At 35.5% G+C, this 25,329-nt stretch overlaps 1 long non-coding RNA gene across 7 annotated transcripts; it reads left to right on the forward strand.

Moving 5' to 3' along the window:
* Positions 1–34: 34 nt before the first annotated feature.
* LOC101720315 (uncharacterized) lies at positions 35–20,842 on the forward strand. Of its 7 annotated transcripts, XR_015453430.1 has the most exons (6): positions 35–931; positions 6,564–6,643; positions 7,369–7,441; positions 10,747–10,834; positions 12,184–12,358; positions 20,622–20,842. It is a non-coding gene; the product is annotated as an uncharacterized LOC101720315 (long non-coding RNA). The 7 variants fall into 7 exon arrangements; XR_002397653.2 differs by lacking the exon at positions 7,369–7,441 and having other exon boundaries at positions 10,744–10,834; XR_002397654.2 differs by lacking the exon at positions 7,369–7,441.
* The last annotated feature ends 4,487 nt before the right edge of the window (positions 20,843–25,329 follow it).

Here is a 25,329-nt window from a genome sequence, read left to right on the forward strand (position 1 = left end):
GGCGCGGGGGGCGGAGGAGGGCGGCGGGCGCGAGGCGGCGGCGGGGCCGGGAGCTCCGCGGCGCGGGAGCCTCCAGTGCGCGCCGGGCGAGCGGCGGCGGCGGGCAGGGGCAGGGCATGACTGACGCGCCCTCTGCCTGCGCTTATGTGAGAGAAAGCGGCCGAGGGAGGGAGGGTGCCGAGCCCGGCTGCCCTCCCCTTCACTTTCCCTCGGAAGCTCACTCTTTCCCTCCACCTCCCCCGCAGCCCCACCTCCCGCCTTCTTTCCTTCCTCTTTCTCCTCCCTTCCTGAAAGTGGGCCGCCAGACTTGCAAGTTCAGTCTCGGGACGGGAGATCAGGACCTGTTTTAGAGGCGACGCGACCGCGCTGGCAGAGTTGGAGCGGAGAAAAAGTAGGTACAGTGGCCAGGAAGGAGGGAGCCGACCCTTTGTCCCTGGCAGCCCTAGTGCTCCTGCCCTGTTAGAGATGCGCCTGGCACTCAGCGTCCCGCGCGAAGTCTGCAAACTGCCTGCCCGAGAGCGCTACAGTTTTTGAGAGAAAGTCTTCACTCTGGCGGAGACCTTCACCGGACCTGGGAATAAGCAAAACCCCACTTCCTTCCTCTGGGTAACTTGAAGTTGCTTGGTAAAGCAAGAACTACAGGACTTCTCAACTTTCATCCTGGTGGGGTAGATGCTAATGAACTCTTTGGAATCCTAAACTTCTGGCAGATGGAAAGAAGGGCCTGAGTCCTAATGGATAGTACAGACAGGGCCATCAATTTCAGCAAGAAGTCGGGTTTACAAGAGAAAGCAGATGATAAAGGAGGATACATGCCAGCATATTCTGGGAAGGACTTGACATCTACAGAAAAGTGGCAGCATTTCCCATTGGAAAAACACCCAGGAGCTGTCTCCTGGTGCTGGTGGCATGGTCTCTCCAGTGGCACAAGGTGGGCACCTTGCAGAGATCCAGCTGAGGAGCTGTAGTAGCTCGCAGAACATGAAAAGCCTCATTTTTACTTCCAAGCTACTGTACATACATTGATCTTCTAAGTGCATAAAATCTTACATGGGGATGAAAGTTTCTTATTCAAATCTTTAGAGGCTTCCTTTACTGAAAGGCTTAAATACTGTACCTGCAAAGAAAGAAAACTCTCCACTTTGTTCTTTGCATTACATTTTCTGAAGATTTCCTTACATCTATCTATTGCTCTTGACTTCTGGAGTTTTACATAATAAATCTAATCTAGTTTACACATGTATCCCTCAGATATTTTAAATACTGTATATCTGTCACATTTTCCCTGTGATCCTCTTTTATTTCCCATATGGCAGATCAGTTTCCCTCATCAGCCATACTATAAGTTTATGTTCATAAAGTATACTGCCCAGAACATGGTTAGGTAATTCATGTGAGCCAATCAGCATGCAGAAAAGGGTATTCCTTGTCTAGACAGCATGCATTTATGTACAAAGCCTCGGATCAAGTTTATTTTCTGGTAACCAGAAAATAGTGTTGGCTCAAACTGTTAACAAGGGACCTTTAAAATTGGGGGTGAGAAGGAAGACTCAGTCATTGTCTTGAGTGAATCCATTTTGCTCCTTGAGCCTACTCTTAGTCTTGGTCATTTTTTTCTCCCCAATTTATCTCAAATTCTAGGAACAGCCAGCCTTGCAGGCCTATCACCCTATGACAAAGCGATGCCGGCCCCAAGCGGAAAGAATCACCTCAAGTAGGACCTGAGCACCCTCCCCTCCTCCCCACCACCAGTGTAAGAAGTTATCCCATGATGAGAATCAAGATTAAAGATCATCCCCTGGCCCCACTATTATAGACAGCTAAGTTAGGTAGACATACTCTAGGCAGTCAGCCAGGGCTGGTCCCTTGGAGTCAGTGTAGACAGAAGTCAGTGCACATACAACTGTGGCCTCAAAATAAAGATGGAGTGACTAGGCCTGCATGCCTCCCTGAGGGATAAACAATATATTCTGATGATATTACTTGGTTCAATAAAGTGTAGAAAGGCATCAGTGACCCTCCTGACTTAACTCTTCCAATAAAGATTAAATTGTTCTTTCCATGTACACTTGCTGCATGACCTGCTTCCCCTTTGGGTCAATATTGCCTAAGCAGCTATACTTGTAATCTTATTGGTTGATCATAGTTTCATCCCACATTGTGCCCATCTCATGATTTTGTATCTACCTCATGATTTTGCTCTATAAAACTTCCTCTGAAAAATGGGCTCATGGGCAACCCATTCAGGTCCCCTCCTGTGACTCAAGAGCTATATCCTTCCCCCTCAATAAATTCTCCCTACTCTTAATTTCCATTGTTCCTTAGAATTCATTCTTCAATTTGGGGGAACATGCACTTGGCATATCTGACATCCAGCAGGTTGGGAGTTACATTGTTTCTCCTGTATCATTTGGAAGTCCTATATCACCACCACACAGAAACAATTACCTCATAGGAATGAAATTGGCCCTCAGCGATAGAAATTCATCCAGAGGTAGGAAACCAGGACTGAGATAACCAACCTGACCTCAGCCCACCACATAAAGCTGCTCTCTTTTCATTGTAACAAGCCAGTCTGATCTTAGTCAGATCTGTGTCTCTTTAAGTTCCTCCAACTGAACGCTCTTTCCTATTTTCTCTTACTTTCCTCTGTTAAGAGACCAGCTTAATACTTTTCACACTGTGCCTATTTCATTTTCCCTAAATTTCCCCTTAAAGTTTCAGAAAGTTCATGCTGATTGCTTCAGATTTAATTTCAGTTATCATTGGAGGACCTGTGTTAGGTGGTGACAGATTCTGCAGAACCAGACCAATGATCAGCCAGACAACACTTTGAGTAAAACTACTTGGCTACGCATTCCTCTTGCTCCCTGCCATAGTTGTTCTGTACCTAATCCTACAACTATTCTTGGTACCCTGAAGACAGGTATTATGACTCTAGTCCTGTTTATTTCCATTGTGACCACAACGAATAAACTCCTTTCCTCATTCTGTGATTGGATTCTCCAGGTGGCAGGTGGTGGTCCTATTTTCTGGGATGTTCACTCCGGCTTTGAGCCAATACTGTAGTAAGAAAACTTCTTTGGAAGTGAACTAAAATTTTCAAGAGGTTTTCATTTGTACTACTATTCAGATATGTCTACATTACCTGCATGTGTGGGACTGGTTCACTGTGCCAAGTTTGAATTTTGTTGTCTTTATAAATCTCTCTCCTGCCAGAGTCAGTCCATGGCAGGTTTTTGAAACTGGCATCTCCACATTTTCAATCTATTACTGTTCTTTCTAACTTCCTGATAATATATATTAATATAAGATACAGAAAAAATGAAGAGCTAGGATAGACTGTGCTAAGATTTACACAGAACTTGTGATTTTCTTAGAACTTTGCTAGAGTACAGTGCTTTTTAACTTTGCACTTGAGATGACAGAACATGTTTTCAAAAACACAAATACTGGCATGTAGCATTAGAATTCTGGTTTAGCTAGTCTGGTACAAGAATTGGACATTAGGATCCTACCAGGCAACCAAAATTGAGAAACTCAAGCATTTCCAACAGCCACAGGGACTAGCATTGTGTGAAAGTGGCAAAATCAACAAACTCAAAATGAAACAAAATGTATTAACTACTGTATTGTTTGAATAGCACAGTCTGCACTTACTAAATTTTCCCTTCACACATTACCTTTCTACTATTATCATTAAGTAAAGAAAATGCTGGCCAATGGTATACTTGAGTGCAAATATATATATATATATATATATATATACACAAACACATACACAGTTACCACTCGATTCATGAATGCTTTTGTTTGTAAACAGTTTTGTTCCCAAACAGAGCCGTTTGACAAAATTTTGTTTTTATTTGTGAACTCTGTACAGGGTGACTAACAGAACCACAGCTATCTTTCCCGCAGGAATGTGAACATGGGCATCTTTTCCAGAATCATGGAACGAATTAAGTTTGTAAATTGAGGTACCATTGTACACATATACACATACATTGTACATACACACACACACACACACACACACACACACATATGAGGCTAGATTAGTTTTAAAAAGAAAGTTGGTCAGGACTTTTTTCAGTCCTTACCCCCTAGAATATTCTTTTATGCCACAAGTGGATTTTAAACCTTGAGAAGTGCCTTTGTTCTGGTTTATGAGTACATCACTGGATTCATGCAAGACCGGTTTTACAACACTGGGTTTCTAAAACACTGGGTTTTCCAGAAAGCATTCTTCATTTCCAGAAATCATTCCAAATTAAAAGGACAGCCAGAATAACATCTGTCTGTTTTACCTATTGGTTTTCTGTTTGCTATGATTATAGTACTTGCTTGCAAATAATAGCAATATGTCCACTGTGCATTCTCTCACATCCATTCTGTCTCCTTGAGTTTATTACTTTCTGATTTCAGTTATTTGCTTCCTTCTTGCTTCTTTTTTGTTTTTGCTTTTTTTTTTGCTCCAATTATACTTGACTGCTCAGATCATTTGCTCTTTACTTTCTAGTCTTTGATGAACACATTTTAAGGGAGGGCAGGGGAATGGGGAAAAAAATAAGAACCAAGATAGATTACGTAAAGGTACAAATTTCCAATGATGAATGTCATTATATTATATACCTGAAATGTACCAATAAAATTAAAAAAAAAAAAATATATATATATATATATATATATATAAATTTTGGTCTAAATTTGCCTTTACCTATGTTTGTCAATTTTGACCAATAATACCCCTTAGCAGGAGGTTGTAAATATATCTTATATTTTTAATAATTTATTTCTTATTTATTTTTATTGGCACATGTTTGCAGTACATAATGGTTACATATGTGTTGGGGAACTGGTACATGTGCAGAACACATTTAATTCTTGTTTTCGTCCCTTTCTCCTCCCCTCACTGCCCTGTCCTCTCTTAGTCCTCTTTTAACTGAAAAGTTATTGTTATTTTTAATTTACAGACAGGGATTTTTGTTACTAATTTTTGATAATTATATTTAGTTGTACTATAAGTGATATTGATTTCTAAATTGCAGGGAGGCTTTTTTTATGGCCATGTACGTAACTGATTGTTTCCCTTATTGAATATTAATTTTAAATCCATTCATTGTAATATTTGAATCTTATATGAGAGAGACTTAAAAATCTCCAACTGTAATTGCTGTTTCTGACTTTTTTCTTTTTATTTTTTATTTAATTTCATGCTATTTCATTTTTATCTAATTTTCCTTTAGTGTATAGCTTTCAGTTTGGAAATTTCTGCTTTTTTCATATTAAATTTGAGAATTGAAGAATTGAGAATTCAATTAAGAATTGAAACAATCTGTGAACATGGCTTAGATAGAACTATAGACCATTCTGTTAACATGATTTTATTGTTTCCTTTGGACTAGGAAAAGCAAGTTTTCAAAAGCTAGTTAAATTTGCTATTTGCTTCAGAAAATGCCAGGAACTGAATATATTAAAGACAAAATAATATTCTCACTCTGACAATCAGTCTGCTTATCAATAACAGTTTACTTACCAAGACTCTGAGTTGTTTCAAACAATCTTAAACTACTATATCATGAACTTTCCCCAGTCTCACTCAATTCCACACTCTGAAAAACCCACCTTAAAACTACTTGAGTCCAGACCCCAAAGCCTTTCAGTTATTCTACTTCTCACTTACCCTGAAGCACTGCTACTGGTAAGACTCCCTAGTGGTAGTCTCCATCCTTGCTGTAAGTTCTGCTAAATGCAATTTTTCCTTATTAAAAGTTTTTTTTTCTTGCTGGTATTTTGGTGTAATTCAACAATTTTGAAGTTGAGGAGAGACCCTATTTGTATCTCTCTGTCTTAGTTACTTTTCTCATTGCTGAGACAAAATACCTAACACCTAAGGTTAAAGGGTGAAAGGTTTATTTAGCTCACAGTTTGTAGAAGTTTCAGTCCATAATCGGCTTGCTCCAAAGCAGGGTAGCAGATGGCAGAGGGGCAACAGTTCATGGCGGACCGAAGGTTGCAGAGCAAAAAGAGAACAAACAAGCGACTTTAACAGGGACTTTCTGCTCCTTTTATCTTATCCAGACTACTTAGGGTGGGTAGCACTCACACCCTTAATTCTAGCACCTTTGAGCCTAGCATTGCACCATGAATCAATTCCAGCGTCACACACTATAGATCCAGCCACCTCTCAAAAAGCCCCACCTCATTGGCATGAGGCTTTGAGGGGACATCTAAACACAAGCCATAACACTCTTACTGCAAAAGCCCAAAACCCTCCATTCAGAAATAGTTCAAACCACTGATGCCCCTTGAGTATCCTTGCTTGAGGGATCTCTTTGACTACAGTGACAGAATATATTTCATATCAGATTCTAGTCCCAGTTTTTTAAATCAAACTACCATATGCTCAGTATATATTGTTCCTTATGATTTCCTTTCAGAAATTCTTTGGTTATTTGATGAGACTTGAAAACATGTATTCCTATGTAAATCTCCCATGTTATTAACAACATTGCTTTTTATTCCCGATCTCTTCATTATTTTCCTTTGGGAATCAACAACAGGAAGTTAATAAGAAAGAGGATAATCACAAACCTCTTATGTCAATTCATTGAGCCAGACCTGAGGGTTAGATGGTCAAAAGGTAAGGAGACTACTCAGAATGACATCAAATGAATGAACTTTGTCATAAATTTTTCACAAGTTTATCAAAGAGTCTGAATTCTTGCTTTGACTATATAATGATGATTTCAAAAGAGACTTTTTTTCTAGGAATTGCTGAGTATCAAACCTAGTTGCAAGACATCTTTAGTCCAAAGTTTTCCACCTTCGAAGAAAGTAGACTTACCAAGTTTGCTACTGGAGATTATGTAGCCATATGGTTGTGGAGCCTATTACGTGAGGCGCAAAAAGACTCATCTGTTTGACTGCTGTCAGACTTTTATGTGTTTGTTTCAGACTTAACTCAAGTTCATATCTCCTCTAGGCCAGGTTCCTTCCTCCTACATATGTTTATAGTATAACAAATACATATGATCTTCTGTCTAAATAGCATAATTTTATCAATACTAATTGAGACTTTCAGTGGCCATTTTGGGCCTGTAATAAAAATAAATTGAAAAACAAACAAACAAACAAAAATTGTTTGACAGGTTCCCTGGAATAGAAAGGGAATAGAATTCTACATATTCAATGACCTGTATTTTATGATTGGCCTGAGAGAGCTTACAATAGAATAGATCCCAGAATTGCTTCTATATATCTTCCATGGAAGAGAAAAATGAAAAATGTGAAAGACATTTTATTTTAGGTTTGCTCAAATCACAACTTGAAACTAAAAGTTTTTATCATACTCTTCCCTTTTCCCAGTACGGCCCTCCATTGTTGCAACCCTCTGTCTGGTTACTTAGCTTCACTTTCCTTCTGGCCAAGAAGGAGCCCGGTAAGGTTAAATGCCTCTCAGAATTAACTAAAAAGTATAAACCCCATATGGTTCATAGTAAACCATGGTTGTAGTCTGAGCTAAAAATAATTTTCAAAGACTTTCCAAAACATAGGCAGAATAGGTATAAATTTACTGGACAATTTTCAAAGGCTCTAGGAACATGTAATCTGGGTTACCGGATCTCCATCAATTGATTTACATGTGGTTAAGAACTTCATATGTGGTAAAATGCACTGCCTAGTGCAAATATCTTAACTGTGACAGAGAAGACCCCAAATTCCATAGTAAAACCAGAGGGATTTGAAAAATCCACAAAATGTGACCCAAAACTTTTGGAAGTCATACACCAAACAAACAAAGGAATGGCTGCACTGGAGACAGTGGAGAGAGTCTCCTTACCTTTTGAAAACATTGAGATGTAGAGCGTGGAGCTTGGGGCAGATCCAGCTCCAGCTCTCGCACCACTTTTTTCTGAATGGCCTTAAGGCAGAGAAAGAGGAGATTTAAGTCACAAGAAAAAACTAGAATGGAAAATGGTCCTCCAAATCCTCACTGAAGGAAGGTGGAAATCAGTGAAACTGCACTGAACATCAATTCCTTAGTTTCCTATTTACCTTTAAACTCTCAAAGGGAATCTCTAAATAGTACAAGTTGACTATATACATTTTTGTTTGCTACTGGCATTACAGAATCAACCAAAAGACCTGCCACTGTCACAAAACGTCTTCCTCAGAGTTAATCTTTTCATGTGGCAACTGCTTCTGATAATTCACAGACCCTCCTCTTTTTTCATCCTGAACCTGCCATCTTCAGACCTTTTCTGGTAATTTTTTGGTGATACTGTACCTGGGTTTTAATATGAGTTATAAAAATTATATGAGGATGATCTGTGTCCTGTTGAATGACAGCAGAGATCCTCAGTTTAAACTTTGAGAACATTTTACATGAAATTACCTGTCAGGAGGAGGACAAATTGATCACTGCATAGGTAGCAACACTAGTGGGGAAATTTCACTGAGGTTGCCAAGAATATCTTTGGAAGCATGCTTCACTTGCATCAGCATATTTCTTAAAAAACTGTCCAAGTGGGACATGAGCCCTTACTTTGGATTTTGAATATCTAATCAATGTTTGTGAATTCCCAAGGTACAAGGAGACTTTTTCATGCCAACAGTAAAAAAATAAAAAATTAAAATATTTACTTAATTTTGTGCTTTCAATCTGGAGAATTTCAACCTATCTCTCCAGTACTTACTGTTTAACTCAAAAATTTTGTTGTCCCTATTAGCCTCAATCCTCCAGAAATGTAGAGAAAGATAATCACATTTTAACTCTAATATCTTGCCACAAGGACACGTGACAGCTGTCCCTTTGAATTTGAATATCTTTTTTCCAATTTGAGATCAGTTTTAGTCTGTTTGCTATGGCTGCAATTGGACTGGGTGATTTACAAAGAAAAAAGGCTGATGTGGTTCATGGTTCCAGAGGCTGGAAAGTCCAAGATTATAGTGCTGCTAGACTCTGATGAGGGCCTTCTTTGTTCATGATTACTTGGAGGAGGGCATCCATCACATTAGCAGACAGAGCCAGTGTGCTAACCCAGTGCCTTTCTTCCTCTTCTTAGAACACTACAACTCTTGTTATGTGGATCCCACCCTCACGACCTCCTCTAATCCCAATTACTTCCCAAAGCTTCACCTCCAAATACTATTAACATAGAATGTGAAGACTAAGTTTCCAACATATGGATTTGGGAGGGACACATTAAACCACATCAGGCTCTTTCTTCTTTTGGGTAAACATGGCAAAGCACTATAAGAGCTTCATGCAACACACAAAGCCTTATCACCAACAGGAATGAGTTCCATTTCCTTCATATTCTCCCAACCAGCCTCTACGTGACCTAAAAAACAAAAGCTTTGTCATCTGGAAAAGGCAGCATAGAAAAACTCCTTAGGAACAGCACTGGGAAGAAACAGAAGGAAATTTTGACTAGAATAACAGTATAACACAAAAGTAGCAATACCTAGACTCATGTTTCCCAACAAAAAAAGACACAAGGTTTGACCCAACAGGATTGAAATACTATGAAGATATTTAAAATTAGGACTTCTCAAGAATTGCTCGGCAGCAGGTGGCCTTTGGCTGAAGTCAGCTTCCATCATAAAGATGGCATCTGCAAGACGTGGAGAGTATGGAGAGTTTCCACCAAACATCTACCAAAGTAGATCTAAATGACTGGGCCACAGAACCCACCCTTGAATGCATGTGCTGTCTCCCTCTCCCCTCTCTTCCTTCACCTCCCCTCCTCTCCTTCTTCCTTTCTTCTTTTCATCCTCTATTTTCTTTCATCATTGTAGTCCCAAGGTTCTGGATAGTTAGCCAATGATTGTTATTTCTTACCAGTCAAAACTTAAGGTCACTCATTTTAGTATTGCTTTCTGTATCTTTAGTCATTCCATGGTATGACTCTAATACTTGGAGAACTGTATACACAGTTTGGCCAAAACAAACAATCAAGTTCTATGTTTTGCACACATTTTGCTATGAGGGCCTGTAACCTAGGACCAATCATTTGTTAGAAAATATTTACTTTCACACATAATTGGAATCAATCACTAATTGTCTTCTTATGTGAAAGAGGGCACAACAGGACAGATAACCAAAATCAAAACTCAAAAGAAAGGTTTCTGCCTCCACTGAAGCCACGCTCAAGGACCCTTTCTCAGAGATAACATCTGTAAACAAACTTTCCTGGAGAAAAGATTCAGAAAGGGAAAATCAACAGATGGTTTGTATTTAAGATCTGTCTCCCATTTACAAACCTCACAAAGAAGACTTACCATATAGGTAACTTTGATCACTTATCAGATCAACTCTAGGTGACCTTTAGTGAACCCCTTTTCCACATAGGATTTATTTAGGTGAATCCAAAATTACTTAGTGTGGACAAAAAACTTATAATAATACTCAGTTAATAATCTCTCAATAAATTTTGAATAGAGGATTAATAATTAATACAATGGTGTTAATATCATCTCTGACATATTAACCTTTATTTGTTCCTTATATTTATTATATTTTGGTTTTACCCTTTAATTTAAATGATTGTTCAAATGAATGTAAAATATTAACATCAACCTTCTTTTCTTAAGCACTTTGAAAAACTCTATTGAATTTCTCCTTTGGATATTACTAGAAAGAAATCTGAGCATGATAACAGTTTATAACTATAGAGTGCCTATTCTGTGTGACTATATATATATATATATATATAATTATTATTATTTTTTTGTTAGCAGGGATGGAACTCAGGACCTTGTGCTTGCAAGGCAGGAAGCAGCACCACTGAGCTAAATCCACGGCCCTGTCTGACTATAATTTTATGAGGTTTACATATTCTACAGTATTTATTAGTATTAACATACTATGAAGTAGAAATTATGTTCTATTCTATATATATGAGGAAATTGAGCTATAGAGAAGTTAAATAACTTGTTTAATGTTCTAGAGCTCATTTTAACAGAACCTGCTTAAGCACTTCCCTGTACTCTCTCTTCTTTTTTATTTTTTTTCCTGTATTCTCTCTTTAAGAATGTTAATATGCTGGAATTTTTTTGAGTTTTAGTTTTGGTTTTTGGCTTTGTTACTTGATCTGTAATTTCTTGTTAGAAAGTTTTTCTCTCTTTTGTGTGTTTTTGATATTACTGAAATTTCTTGCTATAAATCCATCATGATTTATTTGTAAGCTCTGTAGCATAGTCTAGGTCCTTTCAACCTGAGTTCATGCCTGGGCATATGTGCATGCACGTGCAGGGGTGTGCAAGCACATGCTCGCCTGTGTGTGTAATTTCATGGGTCAGATGTCTTCAAATAATCTATATAAACTATTTTCATATTTTATTTTCCTAGGATTTCTTGTGTACAGATTGACATTTTACCTTTATCTCCATGTGTTGGCTGTTCAAGTATTCTTTTCATGTATTCATTCTTACCTAATACATTCCAGAATTTGTCATCTGATTTAATCTTACTTCCCATTGTTTATTTCAATGCTTCTTCTCTTTTTCCTATGTATGTATACATATACAAATTTCCTGCCATATACATTGAAATGGTTATTCTAAGGATTACTAGAATTCTCTACGTCATCATAGTAATTTTACACCCAGGCCTCACACTCGGGAAAGAATATTTGAGGAAGCAGTTACTAAGTACAATGTTATAGTAAAAAACATCGTCAACTTTTTAAAAGTATATGATTTACAAACGTGGGGGGTACGATCATTACCACTGATTGGTAATGAAACAGATCAAATGTTGATACATTCACCTTTAATTAAATGTCATATATGCACTAAAATTAATTTTCAAAGAATATGGAATTTCAAGAGCAGATATGCAGGATAAAATGAGAAATAAAATAGGTGCATACTCATACATACATAAATTTATCCTAATTGTTAATTATATAAGCAAAGAAAAAAATGACTAAGAAAGTACAAGTCTTTAGCAGTTTGTTTCTTGGACGTAGAGGGAAAATTGACTTAGTTTTGTATTAATCTTTGATAATCTGTGCCACAATTTTTTACACTTGGTACATGTTGTCATAGTTATTAAAATTTTTCTGAGATAAATATATGTAAGACTGCTAACAGGCAAGAACACTAATAAAATATAAACCTTTATATAAAGTACTGCATGAGCAATGGCATACTAAAACTATATTAATTTTGCAGAATGCAACCAAGATTGGAAGAAGTTGAGAAGGACATAATCATGGAGGACACAAAGGCTAGGCTTTGAAGGACTAGTAGGAAATTGGGAAAGCAGCAGGATGGGAAGAGAGCATTCTACATATTCTGGGGAAAGATGTTGGAATGAAGGCAGCAGAGGGACAAGGACAAAAATACGGTGAGTTTGGGTAGAAGTGCAGTGTTGGAAATAGAAGGAATGTAAGATGATATTGCAGAATTCAGGGGTACAAGAAGCCAAATTACAAGTAGTTGAGACTGAAAAGGACAGTTGAGATTGAGCATAACTTTGGTTAAAACCCTTTTTGTAATGACCACACATTGATATGTTTTCGACAAAAAGTGACATACTAGGGACTATTCTTGGAAAATGAATTTTTATTGTACCATCAACCAGAATACAAGGGTGTTAGAAGATAGACAAAATGGAGTTAAGGTGGGAAACGGGATAAATTTTTTGCCTTGCAACTTAGAAACAGATGACAAGAAAATAAATAAAGTTGATTAGGTAAATTGGAACTTAAAAATGATGTGCTGGTGACTATAACAGTAAATGAAGTTGCTTTTATTTATTGAAGATCTACTATATGAAAGGGAGAAGTGTGTAAAATAGAATTTTTCCAAGTATTAACTTAGCCTATCTGAACAGTCTGATGTGGGCTCATCTATGGATGAGAAAACAAAGTGAAAAAATAAGAATTTGTCAAAGTTCATACATTTCTTCAAAATCATACATCTATTTCCAAAATGCATCATATTTTTCTCCTCACCTCATTATATAGAAGGCTGTAAAATTAGGGGAACTGGAATAAAATAGGGAAGTAGGGAAAATAAATTAAATTTTGGATCTGTTGAACTTGGAGTAGAGCCAGGATACACACAGGAATACAACACTACTTTCTGTTTTGGTCTCAGTTACTTTTTTTTAATTGTTGTGCTTTGGTTTGGATTTTGCTTTTTTCCAGAACTCAATCAAAAATTTAATTACTTCCATAAAAATGACAGAAATTCCTTCTTTGTTTCATTCCCTCCTATCTTCCTCATCTTTTTTCTTTCTTATTCTCCACTTTCTTCAATTTCTTTATCTTTCCTTGTATAACTCATTTTATCTCTGTATGTAAACAATCAATTGGATAGACATCTATCTATTCACCTATTATCTACTTTTCTCACATTATCTCAAGAGAATTCATGGGAGTTTACTGTATATAATATAAAAAATAAAATCGATTAATATAAAGAGAATTATCTGGAAAATAAGATGAAGGATGATAAGGCATAAAAAGTATGTGACATAACTATTAAAAACACTTTAATGAATTACTTTACCAATGATTATTATTTATAGTTAATCAAAAGGTTATCTGTAAACACCTTTGTGAAATATTGAATTTCAAATTAGAAAATTAAATGAAATACAAGTAAAAAGCTCTCACACAATAACAATTACTTTTGGCATATTTTCATTGAAACAAAAAAAAAATTATACCATTAAAATTTTCTCCAGGATATTTTGAGATGGTGAATCACTATCAAAATAAAATAAACAACATTTGTATTGATTAAAAGTATTTTATACATCTTAACGTAGCTAATAATTTTTATGTCAAATGAATAAAGCTTTGTAGTTTTCAGTGGGGAAAAGCCCTTAATTCCCAATGGACTGTTTATAATATAATATGTTGATCTGTTTATGTATAGGCTGTCATTTTGTTTTCTTATCACAACTTTATTATAACATTATATTCTAGAATATCATGAAATTGACAGACTAAACTTGTTTCCAGTGGATGTGATTCTTTAGAATTTCCAGGAAATTTCTGGAAAAATAAAACAAGAAGGAATTGCTATTTCTCTAAGGCTCTGTTAATCCATGAGTATATATTATAATTTTCCTACTTACCTTATAGAGAACATAAAACATAAGAGGTTTAATTGGTTAAGGAAGATAGCAACATTTTAGAGTGACTTAGTAAACAGGTACACAGGAAGAGGGTAAAACATATATTTGTCCATGACTCATGCTTCTCACAAAAATTCTCTTTCTTGAAATTCTGTCTGAATCTTAAAATTTATTTTCAAAATAATTTTTCCAAACTGAATCAGTAGCAGGGAATTGGTTCTTTCTTATTAGATTTGCATGAATACTAAAGTTGCTCTCCTAGGTCACTAAGCTGAATTATTCATTCTCTCCATTCTTTTGGGGGGGATTTTTGGGAGGGCTATTATTTTAAAATTAAGCAAATGATTAAAATGCCAAGAAAAATATTTGTTTTCCTGTAAAATATATATATATTTTTAAATTTTAGTATTATTCTGAAAATTTTAGTGTTTCTGAAAAATTATACACTTCAATAACTTCATTGTCATATTTGTGTTTTACATATTGTATTATATATTATATTATATATTATTCTACATTTAAACTCAGATATTAAAAAGACTGAGATTAAATATAATCATAAGTTCATGACAAAGTACATTTAATCATCTTTTTAAAACAGGTTATTTTTGAGGCATTATAGAAAACAAGGTTTGTGTAGGAATTTCATTATAATAAAATGGCACACATATAAATACATACTTGTTTTAAATTTAGAATGATTTCATCCATAGTTATTATGTTTTAGGATGCAGATAAGCTGCAAAATAAATAACAGGAAATGCCTCTTTTCTGAAAGAAGACCATAAAACACTATAGATAACATCATTTGCTATTTGTGTTGAACAGGTCATTTAGAGTTGACAGAATACATGAATAATTACAGTTTATCTTATATTTTTTCTACAGAATCTATTGTTTAGTAAAAAAATAACATTTATTTTCAAAGAAATTCCCACATTATTTAAAAATAATGGTTATATCTAAAAAGACACTAATAATTCTGAATATCTATAAACTAGTTTGAACAAAAGAGAAGCTGGTAAGGTTTATCTACAGTTATTGATTGGCTTAAGATATTCTATGAATTTCACAATTTTTATTCAATTTTTAAGCATGGTACATCTCACTTTCTTTGCCCTATGTAATCTGAGCTCCTAAATTCATTTAGATTTAATACAAGTAAGCACTGAGTAAAAAATAAGAAAAATGCAGATGTCACATGCACAAATTCTAGGAAAGCCCAAGTTTAAGTCATTCTGGAATTAAAATACTTAAATATTTTGCTTCAAAAGCCACCCTGGGAAGCTTTAATAACACAGTTCTGAAAAAGAATTGTTTCTTTTTGTTTGTTTTTTATTTTTGAGACAGGGTCTCGCTATGTAATTCACCCTCGCCTTGAACTCACTTTGAAGCCCAGGCTGGCCTCAAATTCACAGCAATCCTCCTGCCTCAGCTTCCCAAATACTGGGATTATATGTGCCACCATGTAGGGAAAGAATTATTTCTTACATTTTTCTAAACTGATCATGCAAGAATCAATAAATTTCACCTTGAAGTATCTTCTTTAGAAGAATATTGATTCTCATTCTTGTAAAGATGTTAGTTTGCCAACCTTTAAACACCTTGACAGATTGCATTCAATATTTTATTTATTACAGTCTGTTGAATTTAACATTTTTTAGTCTTTCTGTGTCTTTATTAGGCCTTTACTATTTTATTTTTGGCTTATATCACTTAAACTTTTAACAATTAAATTCAAGACTGGCTCTTTCTATTTTTAAGCCAATCAAAGCAATCTCTATTTTTAGTTATTTGCACCTGTGGCATTGTTTAATCTTTTATTATCTTTTGGGACTTATAATTGTCTGTAGGGTTTTGGTTCTCAAACTGTGATCCCAGACTAGCAGCAAGACTGGCCCCTGACAATGTGTTAGAAATACATATTTTCAAGTCTCTCTCTACATCTACTAAATTAGAAGCTCCAAGACAAGAAATTCTGATACACACTAAAGTTTGAGAACTATTACTTTAAAAGTTCCAAAACTCAATCCCAGACCAATTGCCTCAGGATCTCTGGGATTGGGTGTTTTGTTTTGCTTTGTTTTGTTTGTTCTTGGCGATTGAATCCAGGGCCTTCACACAGAACTACATCCCTAGCCCTTTTTATAATAGGCTCAAACTTGGCTTCTTTCACTTATCAAAATGTCTTCAAGCTTTATCCATGTTGTAGTTGTATTAGTTAGCTTTCTTTTCGTGAGGACATGATATTTGACACTCCAGATTAATCAGGAGAGGTTTAATCTGGCTCAAAGCTTCAGAGGATTGTCTGGCTGGCTCACAGCAGAAGGTCATGACAGAACAAAGCTGCTTAGTTCATGGGAATCAGGAAGCAGAGCTGAGGAAAAGTGCGAGAGAGAAAGGGGCCAAGATCACACATCCATGACCCACCCAGGCCCACTCAGTAGTGTGTTTCACTAATCACCTTGATAGATCCCAAGCCAGCCAAATTGACGCAATTGAGCTTAACCACCATAATAGAATTTATCAGAATTCCCTTTATTTTAAGGCTAATAATGTTCAAGATTGATATAGGGACCTAGCGCACCCTGTAGTTTTTTCTTTTTTTGTCTGCAGGATCACTGGCTTTGATACTAAGGTAATTCTGGTCTCATAGAATGAATTAGAAAATGTTCTCTCATCTTTAAATTTTTGGAAAAGTTTTAACAAATATTAATTTCTTTTTCATTTATTACTTCCAGGAAATAATCTGTTGTCAGACTAGTTACTGAGATTGCGATGCTGAAAAATTCGAATTTGAAAGTTGATTTTTAGTGGACGTATATTCATAATGTAATATGGGAATTTGGACAGTAAGATAATTACTTGTGGCACCACAGCAAAGATAGAGAAGGTCATTGATTAAAAAGAACATGCTTGAATGTGTCAATATATACATATAGGGTATAGATTGATACTGACACTCCACTACAGATTTATTTTAATAGTAATTTCCCCTTGAAAATAAAATATCCTAAGGCATATTCTTTTAAAACTGTATTTGCTTTATCTGATATACCTATACATTCTGTAATTATTATTAGAGTCAGTTTAGTTAACACAACCATTACCATTCATGCTGTACATTAGATTCTCAGAACACGTTCATCATCCAACTCTGATCTCCATTTCCTTTCTCACATGTCATTTAAGACAAGGGCCCAGTTTCATTCTTTTGCATGTGGATGTCTTGTTTTTTCAAAACCCATTTATTGAAGATATTTCTTTTTATTGCATATTCAAAGATTCACTGACCATATAAGCATGGATTTATTTCTGGGTGTTTTATTCTGTTCCTTTGTTTTTTGTGACTGTTTGTAAGCCCAATAGAAACTCTATTACATGTTTTTAAAATTTTAATTCAGCTTGAAGTGAAGAAACAATATCACATAGTATTTTTTTTAAAGAACCACAACAGGACATTTTCTTTATGCTTGTTACTAGAACAAAACATAATTTACCAAATTAATTATACACACACACACACACATATCTTATTGTTACTGTGATTATTTCATCAAAATGTGTTTCCCTCTTTTTTGACTCCCATGAAGCTCATTGCCAAACATTTTGCCTGGCTCTAGAAACAGTAAAATAAGTTGTGTATCACTAACCTAGATTTTTCTTAGCTTTATACTGTTTCATAACTATGGTTTCCTCTGTGGCCTCTTTACCATCTTCTACTAGCTTTTTTGTTTTGTTTTGTTTTGTTTTGTTTTTGTTTTTTGTACTGGGGATTGAACTCAGGACCTTTTGATTGCAAGGTAGCCGGCGGCACCACTGAGCTAAATCCCCAGCCCTTCTACTAGTTTTTAAACTTATGCTCTCTTTCATTATATGTTGTCAGCATGTTTTTTCTGCACTTGTCTGTAAAGATGAATTTTGTCTTCAAAAAGAAACAGGTGACTGCTCTAAAGAAAATATTAATGATATTGTTTTTAATATGGGAACTGATATGAAAAGAAAAAGCAAACTTCTGTGATTAAAAAGGAAGCACTGTTTTATTTTTTGTGAACATAAACCAGACTAGTGTGACAGTTGTTTGAAAAGAGCAGCTTAAAGTCAGTTCATATGCTACATCAATGATATATCTACTCTTTACATCAGAGTATACTAGGGGTTGCATATTTTGTAATGTATATAATATGAAATTTTAGCTTTTTATTTTTTATCTCAAATAGAGTATAGAATATGGAATAATATAGAATATAGTATCACCTGTATAATGATCTGTTACCCAGAGTGACATCCTCTTTCTAGGTGTTAAAGAATCTACACTGGAATTTGTTTGAGAAGATAGACGTAGAATTAGGGTTAGCAGAACAGTGTCAGTTATTGTTTCCTTACCATTGCAAAATTTCATACCAGTCCAAATCCAGAGTCTGAAAGGAAATGAGACTGAAGACTATTCCTAATTCTCTTCTAGCCATCCCATATATAACTTAAATAGCTTTACTTTTGTTACTATATTTTAAGGCTTCATATCCATGCCGTAAATATACATAGCTTTGGCTTTTGCATGTACTTATGTTCAGTAGGAAGAAAGGGGAAAGAGTGATTATCTAAAATCATCTAAACTTCTTGTCAGCCTTGTCCACAGAAAATATAACCTAGAAATGCGGGCCACAAAGGTAATTTTAAATTTTATCATAACCATCTTTAAAAAAAAGATAACAAGAAACTGGTGAAATTTTATTTTTTCAAATATGCCTGATGCATTTTCATTTTAACCTGAAACCAATATAAAGTTACCAATTTTATATATATATATTTAATATATATTTATAATATTATATATATGGTCTTTTCTAATGTATTACTATCTGGTGTGTATTTCAGCTGCAGCACATCTCAATTCAGAGTACATATGTTTCTAGTACTTTAGAGCCACGAGAAGCTAGTCCCTAATATAATGGACAGCATAGTTCCAGACCATTATTAATCTATCCCAGGAGTGCAACCCACACTATCTTTTTCTCACCAATGATTCAATTTCTTAATGAGGTCCAAGTTAATCAATAACTAACTGTACAGGACCAATTCAGTGTTTTATCTTTTACTTGGAATTTGCTACATGATTTCTACTTTGATGTACAACAGCAATTCATATCATGATTTTTAGTTCCTTGATCTCTTTAGATCAAATGAATTTCATCTCTTGGGCTTCGGTCATTCTTTCTGAGGACCATATCACAGACTACATTCAAATGAGTTCATTTTTTTTTATTTTATGAAAAAATAAAATAAAAAATAAAAGAATAACAATAGTTATTACATTGTGCTTCATTATTTTCAAACTAATTACTCAGAGTACAAGACATATATTCCTAAAGTCTTGCAATTTTCATATGGTTCACTCAGAACAGCTTCCCATGCTTCCAACTTGGCCAATCCTTAATCTTTTTTTCTTTTTGGTAGCGGGGATCGAACTCCGGTCTTTGGGCTTGCGTAGCCGGCAGGGAAACCACTGAACTAAATCCCCGGCCCGCAATCCTTAATCTTGATCAGATTAAGGATGTAGCCTTTCTAATCCTCTGTTTTCTCACTTTAGTTCTCTTTTTTAAACCATATTTATTTTTTGAGTACAGATGGCATAAATTCACAGAAGTAGACCAAGGGATGGTCTTAGGAACCAAAATAATGAGTACTTTAAATTTCCTATAGTACTAAAGTATTTTCTTAGAATGAGTTCTTTGTGGTGCTCTCTTTGTTTCCTTTTACAGGAGATCTATAATTGACCTGTCTGCCCCACACCATTCTACTTCAGAAGTGCACAGTTTTATCTATGTACCAGGAATATGTCCATTTATTTTCAAACTTCAACACTGCTACACGCCTTTGTTCCCTCTTACTGGGTGGTTTCATTATCTTCTGTGGCTTTAAATAACATGTTCCCTGAGAGCTCCATTTTCAACATTTCCAGCCCTATCTTCTCTCTTTAATTTCAATATCTCGTCACTTACTGATTTTTCTAGTTGTCATTGGCTTCTTCCTATTCTTCTTACATTTTCTCCCTTGTTTATGTCTGTCCTCTCAAATTCATCAGATAGAAAAATCTCAAGTTATCCTCTGACAAGTTTGTCTGTTTACCCAACATACCTATTCAATTATTAAATCCTGGCAGTTCTACTTTAGAAATTTCTTTTGAGTTTCCCCCCTTGTTCTCTGTTCATAGTATGTCAGTTTAAGCACTGACCTTTATTTAGTCTATTACAGATAGCATCAACATTGGTCATCCTAGGTCCAGATTGTAAGCTATTTGTCCTGTTGATTTTGACGTAGTCTAAATTAAAAAGCTCATCCTCTTATCCTCATGCTTAAGATATTTATCAATTCTTCATAGCCTGTATCAGTGATTTTCACATATATTATAGAGCAGAATAATTTTTAAAAAATTAACAGTGATAAAAAATTATAAATGTAGCAAGGAGTTTCACCAGAAATTAAATTTGTGAAAATATTTCTTTGCTCTATTTTTCAGACAGACCATGCCAGAAAATGTCTATCACCTACTAGCAGCATCTCATTGATGTTTTGACATAGGAAAGATGTGGAATCTCTGGAACCAATGAAGAGAACTACACTCTGAAAGTTCAATGTACAGTACATGGGTCTGTTTTTCCAGAAAATAACATGTATTTTTAGGGCTTTTGTACTCCTGTAGTTTAGAATAAAACATGACTGTCTCCTAAGTGGAATAAAGGGAAGTGTGTATTCTGGATCCTTAAGGGAAAGATCAGCTGAAGCAATCTGGACCCCATCCTCATGAGACCAGATCTTATGAGCAAGGGCTCTGAACCATATTTCTTCAAAGATAAACTTCAAAAAATTCTCAATTCTTATTTTAGTAAACATTGAAATTATTTTATCTTCTCACAATGTAAAATTATTTCAAGTTTTGCTCATTCTTTCAAAATATTTTGATGAATAGCAATTCTATATTTATGCAGGATCTTAGTTACTTTCTTGTTGGTGGGACAAAATACCTGACATCCACAATTTGAAGGAAGAAAGATTTATTTTGGCTTACAGTTCAAAAAGATTTCAGCCCATAGTCTGCTGACTCTCAGGCAGGAAGACATGGCAGAGGTGCACAGCAAAAGAAAAGTACCTTTATGGCATGGCTGCAGGATGCAGAGACAGAGAGAGAGAGGGGTGGGGAGAGAGAGAGAGAGAGAGGGAGATCAAGGGAGGAGGAGGGAGATATATCATTCTAGGCAATGCCCACAGTGACCCACCTCCTCAGACCAGGCTTTACCTCTCCATTTCACATTCAACTATGTACCTGTTGCTGGGCTAATAGGCTGATTGGTATCACACACCCACGATCCAGTCACCTCCCCAAAGTCCTCCCTATGAGTCCATGAGCACATGAGGCTTTGGGGGACATCTAGATAAAAACCATTACGTGAAGAGAAGAAAAATCATAGATTCTTACAGACAATGTACGATTATATCTGTCAGCACAAACTTCTTTTGTTTTAATAGATTTTATTTTCACTGACTGAAATACCATAGAGGTCTTGACAATTATAAAAGTATGCTGTATCCAGTTTAGAAAGACTTAACTTTGCAGAATTATTTCTTCCAAAAAGGACATATCCTATTAAGAAATCTTTTCAAATAAAAAGATTAGATCCTAAATATAAATCCTCAAATACCTAAAACTTAAACTATTTTTTATCTGAAATTTCAAAGGTATAGCTATTTCAATATCTTAAAGTTTTATATTTATATTGGAAATTCATGCTAATTTTCTAAATAGAGTTCATTGTTCTTCTTTAAGAGTTCCAATTATAGCCAGTGTATTTGGTTTAAGGAATATGAGCAAACATGTATACAGAATTATTCAGGGAATATTTTTTTCTGAAATATTCTTGGCAAAACTGATGTGGAAAAAGTAGGAGTAGACTCTCTTAAAGAAATATTTGTTTCCACTTGGTATTTTATTTGCAATTTTTTATTTAAAATAAAGTCCCAGTCTTTGCCTCCCAGAGCAGCACTGATCAGGCCCAAAGCTCAGCTTCTTCTCAAAGTCTCTTTTTTTCTACTTTTCCTGTATAATAAGTTAATTTGCCTTGTGCTGCCATGGCTCGCAGGAGACTAGGACTTACTGCACAGGTTTTAGTAACTTCCCCTTTCCCTGTTCCCTACATTTGGTGCCCGATGTGGATGGGTGAACTCACCTGTGAGACAAACTCGGAGTAAAAGAGACAGCACATGGATCTCCCAGGATGATTTCTGGACTCAGATGAGGGACACTGGGGAAAGAGTGCTCCTACAATACCTGAAAGGATAAGGACTCAGCCTAATGGAAGAAATGACACACCCACCATCAAGGTAATGGAATGGGAAAATATTTTTTAAAAACCCAGTGAAAATCATCTGTGTTGCAAAGCCTACAGCCATGAATCCCCACATAGAAGAAGCAAAATGACTGAATATGGAAAATGTTCATACAAATGCCATCAGTGTAGTAAAGCCTTTTCAAGTTCTGCTGAGCTTAGAGGCCACACTCAAACTAACATAACAGAGAAGCCATATGAAGGTTGCATGTGCAGAAAAAATTCCAGTCAATCTCTTAAACATTATCAGCAAGAGGGAACACAGACACGAGAGAAACAGTGTGAATACCAGCAGTGTGGGAAAACTTCCACTCATTCATCTAAATTCAGAAGGCATAATTGATCACACACCAGGAGAGAAACCATATGATTGTCATCTGTGTGGGAAAGCCTTAACTCCATCATGTACCCTTAAACAGCATAAAAGAATACACACAGGAGAGAAACCATATGAATGTCATCTGTGTAAGAAAGCCTTCACTCAGTCATATTTCCTTACCCAGCATAAAAGAACACACACAGGAGAGAAACCATATGAATGGCATCTGTGTGGGAAAGCCTTCACTGATTCATCTAACCTTAAACAGCATAAAAGAACACACACAGGAGAAAAACCATATGAATGTCATGTGTGTGGGAAAGCTTTCACTCAATCCAGTCACCTTAGTAAACATGAGAGAATACACACAGGAGAGAAACCATATAAATGTCAACTGTGTGAGAAAGCCTTCACTCAATTATCTAGCTTTGGGAAACAAGAGAAAACACACTCCACAGAGAAATCATAAACATTCTGTGTTGGAAAACCTTCAGTAAATTATGTTGCTTAGTCTTCCTGAGAAAACTCACACAAAAGAGAAAAACTGTGAATATCCTGTGAGAGGGAAAGACTTTGATCAATGTTTTAGACTTAATATTCATTAAAGAGCACAGTAGACAAACCAATCATCTGTCCTCTAATTGGAAAATTCTTCACTCATTTGTCTAACCTTAGTGGGTGAGCATCAGGGAAAGCTCACAGCACAAAAACCATACTGAGAACATATGTGTAGGAAACAGTTATCTACTCATAATGATGAGACAGTACACATAGCAAAGAAAATACATAAATGTCATCTACATGGAAAAGTCTTAGGCCAATCTTAGATGGGATAGAAAAATCTCAACATGGATATAAACTCAGTATAGAGATAAGAGTCTCTCTTGGATGAAAAAATTGTCTACCAACATGCTGACCTTTGTTATCGTGACAGACTGCTCACAAAGGAGAACAATGAATGCCTGCAGCACAGTCTCCCCTGTTGTGCAAAAATATAAATAAAATGAATAAGAAATCAACTTCAGTGTTACCTGCAAAATGTGAAATTGAACAAACACACAACCTCGTTAATGATGTGGAAAATTCTTCAGCTGATGCCCTCCTCAATCAGTATAACTAAGGATCTAGGCAAAGTATCTCTATATGTCATGCCATGATGCAACATCTCAAATATTTGTCTGACAAACAACGCTTCTGATATTTCATTCTAGAATCTAACATTTATAGAATACTTCAATCATATATATCAGTGTAAGGCACTATAGAAAATATGACTGGAAAATTTCTACCTGTAATGAATGTTGCAAAAGTTCAATTTATAATTTATTTTTAAACAATATTGGAAAACTTCACTTGCAAGAACTTCTAGATCTTCAGTCATCATTAAGGACCATTATTCTAAGTACAATGCTTAGTTGAAACAAGAATATGTGTGGATAATAAAACTTAATTGCTGATTGGTGGCTAAATATTTTGAGGACTATCAAAACATTAACCTGAGGAAATGATTTCTTGCAAAATAATGACCATTTCTTTACTCAAACAGCAGCATGTTTGGAAAATGTAAGCACGCACACTGGACCAGATTCTTGGTGTCATGTATAAAGCAAAGTTCCAAATCAACATTTGTTCACCATCACATGAAGGTTCTCACCATTAGAAGTTATCTACTTTATAAGCTATTTGAAGAAATATTAGAGAGCTTTTACTTAGAAACTCTTTCGAAAATATACATCCACTCTGAAAGAGATATGAAACAAACTAACTACAAGGCAAATACTTCAGAATACTGACTAGATAATTAATATGAAAAAATGTTGCATATTAATATAGGATAGTGTGATTATCTAGAAATATCAAATATGGATATGTGGGATAAATTAATTAACTTTCCAAAAACCAAATTCAATACAATTTATGTACAGAAAAAAAACCTGTGATTTTAATTATTTAACTAATAAAACATTGGGAAGCAAAAATAAATAAATAAAATAAAGTCCCTTACCTTAAAAGCTGTTTTTTTTTAAATGGCTGTAATCAATTAGGCCAAAGGAACAAATTTTGGAGCTTGACAAAAATTGCTGACCGCCTCACCCCTATTACACCGTAGAATACAGAAAGACTAGATTTACCAATAAAGATTTGGGAAAATTTGTGAAGAGCAAATAACTGGTTTTGAAAGAAGAAATCACGGTCCTATTTCTTCTTTCTTTTGAGAAAATGTTGATGGAGATTAGGAGGCAGGAATTTTCTCTTGAGAGATTGCACTCAGAGAGAACTGACCCTTTCAACTGCAGGCAATCCCAGTGGAGAAGCACCTATAGTGGAATCAATATTCCTGAAGCCCAAAATCTCTATGGGTCCAATTCCCTAATCCATTTGTTCAGTGTTAAGAGCATGACTTGTGCTTAACAGCTATACATAAATAAAAATGTTTATTGTAAAAGTAGGAGCCCAGATATCTAAAAGTATGGAGGGACTACAGCTTGAGTATAATTTTGAAAGGGAAAAGGAGGTTCACTTAC

The sequence above is a fragment of the Heterocephalus glaber genome, unplaced genomic scaffold (genome assembly GCF_053883595.1).
Source record: "Heterocephalus glaber isolate CG9 unplaced genomic scaffold, H.glaber_assembly_v1.0 deba00001461, whole genome shotgun sequence".
Classification (NCBI taxonomy): domain Eukaryota; kingdom Metazoa; phylum Chordata; class Mammalia; order Rodentia; family Bathyergidae; genus Heterocephalus; species Heterocephalus glaber.